At 37.9% G+C, this 5,281-nt stretch overlaps 1 long non-coding RNA gene across 1 annotated transcript; it reads right to left on the reverse strand.

Annotated features, from left to right (window-relative positions):
• Positions 1-2,206: 2,206 nt before the first annotated feature.
• LOC125782612 (uncharacterized) lies at positions 2,207-2,882 on the reverse strand. The gene is made up of 2 exons (XR_007425332.1): positions 2,700-2,882; positions 2,207-2,588 (listed from the first exon to the last, which is right to left on the reverse strand). It is a non-coding gene; the product is annotated as an uncharacterized LOC125782612 (long non-coding RNA).
• Positions 2,883-5,281: the final 2,399 nt, after the last annotated feature.

Below are 5,281 nucleotides of genomic sequence, written 5' to 3' on the forward strand. Positions count from 1 at the left end.
ACTAAAGAAACATTTAAAACTACAGTGTATTTTAACATAAAAAACACAAATTAAATAACAAATAATTTTTTGACTTTTAAAACTTTAAAACCTCAAACCTTTTCAAACCCTTATATTTATCATTCCATCACTAAGGCTGGAGCATTAGCATTAGTGGCTAACTGCTAGCGATTAGCGGCTAATGCCGTCTGACAGCAATACACTGAGTAACCCTAAGTGCTCCAGAAAGCCAGGGTGATATTAAGTAGCGGTTTGTCCAACATAGCTTGTTTTAATACGGTAAACACGTAGGCTACAGTCCAATATACTCACCTCTTCAGATATCCCAAGTTGCAAAAGCTGATTTCAGGGAGGTCCCACCCCCCCCTGGCAAAAAAACAAACAAAAAAAACCTACACACCAAAGGATAACGAAACTTTAATTTTATATTAATTAATTTTACGTTTTTTAAATTAAATTTAGAGTATTCAGAGGTGTAATGAAATGAGTTTTATCTTTTTTTCTTTTTGGAAGACCCTGCCTCTGCTTTCCTGCCTATGCTTTTTTTTATTTGACAAAAATTGACAGTAACAATATCACAAGAAATTGCACAAAATCAAAATCAAAAAACATATTACAATAATTATTAATATTGCCTCCACCATGATCTGCTTTCTCTCACTCTCTTAACAAATCCCGTCCGGGAGGGGGGAAAAACACTGCCCGCCCACACTAAAAACTGATTGGCTGTCTCACAGACTCTTTGCAGAGAACAGGCCAATCAGAACCTTCTCTGTTTTCTCTCTCTCCTTCCCACACGTGATTAGAGAAAAAAAGTCTGTTGCCTGTGTGCGCGTTCGGGGCACTCGTTCTGAATTCCGGGAGATTATATGTGACTTGCGGGCATCAGGGAGACACTACCGAAATGCGGGAGACTTCAGGGAGACTTGGTTTGTCTGTCTCTTAACGACAAAAGAGCTTGCATGGTTAGTGGGTAATGCTAATGCTGCTCCACCTCTGAACGGTGAAACAGCTAGCACAGTTAGCAGGTAATGCTAATGTTGCTTCGGGCAGTTCTAGCCAGGGTTAGCAGGAGGCTACAGGCTGATAATACTCACCTCTGAACGGGGAAATAGCGGTTAGCGGCTAATGCTCCTTTCAACCTGACTGGTAAAATACATACATTAACTGATTTAAGGTGCACTTATAGTGCAAAAAATGCAGCGTGTTTCTATTGCATGCACTGCACAGATTGTCTTTGAAAAGGGAGGAAACATTTCTGTTCATATATTTTTTAATTTATTTAAGTATTTAATACAGCCAAGTCAAACAACTTCAAATAGTGTTACACAATGCCCTAAAATGGCATTATTATAATTGATCATTATTATATCTGCGACAATATATTGTCAAAAAGAAGACGAATTGTGACAGGTCTAGTAATTAGCTTTCTATATTTGAAAAACATTTAAAAAAGCATAATAATTTGTAAAAGTTATACCCTGTTAAAGAACAATGTTTTATTTTAATTATTAAGAATATTCAGTGAAAATATTTTAAATTAATTAAAGTAAATACAAAAGTAAATAATTAAAACACAGTTAACATACCTTCTTGTTCATGTAAATTAATTGGCTCCCCTTGTTTAATATGTATAATGGGCATTATTGAAGTTAGCACAAATTATTAAAAGTTATGTCCATATACTGTACAATAAGCTGATAACTTATGTATTGTGACAGGCCTACTAATTATCATTACCAATGGTGCAAGTCACTCACCATTTTCTGATCTCCATAAAAGAAGAATGAAATACATAAAAGAGTAATAAACAAGTCATTGGGAGTAGTATTGACAATACCATGTTACTGGTTTTATCAGGACTGTTCTAAATAACATACAATAAAACAAGAAATAATTTTTTGAAGGCTTTTCTTACAGTAATGCATATATTTTCACTTCTATCTTGATTAGATTCAGTGAGAAATCACTCGTTGATGCCCACATGCATAAATGCATTTATTGTTTAGTCAGTGCCAGACAGAATCTGTGGAGTGGAATGAATGTGAAAGCTCCCAAGATTCAATATGTTACTACTCATGGTGCTACTGAAGCAATTATGGCTGCAGCATAAACACATTATATGTATGCTGGCACAGGCGTTCATTTGCACATGTACACACACACACAGTGTAGCGGCCCACTTGGATTAATCACAAGACAATGCTCGGAGCTTCTACTGGTGCAACTTTATTTCTCTCCTCTTCTCACCACAGACGTTTTGACACCGTGAAAACTACATAATAGATACAAAACACAAATGCCATAGTACCATATTTCACAGATAATGAATAGAACAGTATTTAAACTTTTAAATTAGTAAGTCTTAGCAAACTTCCACATGAATTTAACCTTTTAAGTTATTATGAGTTACAGTTCCTACTGAAAATAAAATAATAATAACCATTTCTCTTTGTCTTAAATGAAATAAATCACTCATTTGAATTAATGCACAATTTGTCTCTTCATACCTCCTTCTGCTTCCAAGGGCGCTAAGTTTGAGCTTTGTCTGCCAACAGCCTATCTTCCACACACCTCTCAGTGACAGTCTATGCGTGACATACAAATGACACAAAAAACGGAGCAAACTACAATAAAATATCTTTCAAAAGTGTCAACACAGAAAATAATAAATAATTAATTTGTTCTCATGTTTTTACCGTTTCTGGAGCAACGTGCACAGCATTATGGTGAGAACTCGAACAGAAGGTTTAGCGTCAGTAATAACAGGAGGTAGTAGAATAAGAGCGGAGCTCTTCAAAATAAAAGCCCAAAATGTAGAGTGGTAGAACTGCATCATTTACCAAAGAAAAATAAATACATAAATAAAATATTCAGCTGTCATTTACACACAGCTTTTATAATCACGATAGAAATAGATTGGAAGTAGAGTGGGACACTCTGGAGCAGCCTAAGGTCACAATGCCCAATGCCAAGCTTTGGCTAGCGGGGTATAAACGTTGCCAGTGCTGGAAGCGTGGAGCAGTTGAATCGCATTTTAAGCAGTGATGCAACTTCATTTAATACCTTTGGGATGAGTTAGAGTGGTGTTTGTGACTCTAAACTAATCATCCAACATCAGAAACTGACTTCAGCTAATGCCCTCGTGGCTAAATGCATTTAATGCATTCCTCACAGCAGTGTTACAAAATCTACAAAAAAAAAACCTTCTCAGAAGAGTAAAGACTGTTCCTGAAGCAAGACGGGAAACACTTCCTTTCAACTGTCCTTATTTCAGAAGAAACACTGGACAAACAGGTGTCTACAAACCTATAAACCTTGCTTGCGGGCTAAGTGCTGCCACTATGATCAGGAGATCGCCGGTTTGAATCCTGTCCATGTAGCTTACCATCGGCTTCCGGAGCCCTGAATGGGCACAATTGGTCTTGTTCTCTCTGGGTGGGTAGATGGCGCTCTCTCCCCTTATCATTCCATAGGGTGAAGTCACTCAGCACAAGGCGTCTGTGAGCTGATGTATTGGAACCGAGTCGCTGCGCTTTCCTCCGAGCGTGCTGTGATGATACTCAGCAATGCTGCATCAGCAGCAGTTCAAAACGAGGTGGTGGCTGACTTCACATGTATCGGAGGAGGCAGGTGCTAGCCTTAACCCTCCTGGTGTTGGGGCATCACTGTTGATAGAGGGAGTCCTAATGAGTAGTTTGGGTAATTGGCCGTGTAAATTGGGGAGAAAATGGGGAAGTATTTAGAAATGAAATTATATAAAAAAAAAACAGTATACAAATTTGAGCACCTGGCAGTCATTTGAGTCATCTGTGCTTTCACATGAATGAACTTTTATAAGCTCAAAGAAGTGTGATAAGACAAAAAAGCTGCAAAGCTGAGGCACATTCTGATGCTTGTAAAACATCAGATAAAAGGTGTGTACCTGGCTTTAGAAAAGTTATTATTATTATGTGCCCTTAATAAAATACTCAAGAAGTCCTGTTTATCTGATAGCAGTGGGGCTTAGGAATCAGTTACCTTGTTTGCTGGGTTTGTGTGCATAACCTTGGGGGTACCACCTTCTCTTCCATGGGAAATTGTAAATAATTAATGAAACTTGTTACATTTGGCTCCGTATAGACTGTGCAATACCCGGACTTATTACTATTATCCAAAGCCCTTCTGCGTCTTCTGTGTTTTTGGTTGTTTTTGTATATTTGGCTTGGTAATGGGTAAGAGAAACTAATGTTACTTAGGGCAGTTTTACACCTGTAGTTGTAGTAATTTGATTTGGTCTAACTGTATTCTCTTCTTGGCTTTGTTTGGTTTTGTGTAAAAAAAAAAATACCCCTATATTTTTAGAACGGCACAGTAGCGATAGGTGATCAGCTCTTCCACCTCTGAGTGCTGGGGGCTTGGGTTCAGGGTGGAGTATCTGTGCTCTCTCCATGTCCATGTGGTTTACCCCCAGTTATATTGATACAATGCATGTACCGTGTGTGTGTGTAACAAAGTCAGATACACAACATTGCTGTAGTGATCAAGCATTCAGGCTTTTATACTGTTCTTTTGGTGTATGCCCTGTATAGCACTCTCCCACTTCCTGAGAATACGGTAAAAGAAAAGAAATCTGGACTTTGGATTTGGATTTTTTCAGAACAGAGCCAATAGCAATACAACACACATGGACTGGCTGGCACTCTGCAGCCAACTTTACACCATTTGCATGAGGAGTGATTGAATGAGCAGAGGCCAAAATATTTAAACTAATGGTCAAAGGTACACTTTAAATAATCGTAAATAAAATAATTCATATTTAAGGCATTTTTAACAGGTGATCTTTGGAGACACAAATTAAGTTTGTTCCACCACTTGCCAGAACAAAAACAAAAACTTTTATGCACCTTGAAGGAGGGTGGGTCAAGCCAAGACATACCGGTACGTAATGCCTGAAGGTCTTTTAGTACAGAGGTGTTTAGTGGCTGAACACTTTGTTGTGATGTTATATTCTGGATTAGTTTCAAAGGGTCTGGTATGCCCAGGAAGGCCAGCTAAAAGGGAGCTGCAACTGTCCTGTTTTTTTAAAGGGATGTTTTTAGGTAAAGTTACTACATAATGTTGCCTTAAAGTCAGCCTTTACTTTACAGCCTAACATTTATGATATCTATTTTTGAAGGAACGATTGAGAATTGACTAAAGAAGATAAATCTGGAAAGCAATAAAAAAGGCCTGATATATGACTGAATGTGACTGACCATGCTCTCCATGAAAAGGGAACTAGTCAGAGAGGGGTTAATCA

This window comes from Astyanax mexicanus, chromosome 18, assembly GCF_023375975.1.
Source record: "Astyanax mexicanus isolate ESR-SI-001 chromosome 18, AstMex3_surface, whole genome shotgun sequence".
Classification (NCBI taxonomy): domain Eukaryota; kingdom Metazoa; phylum Chordata; class Actinopteri; order Characiformes; family Acestrorhamphidae; genus Astyanax; species Astyanax mexicanus.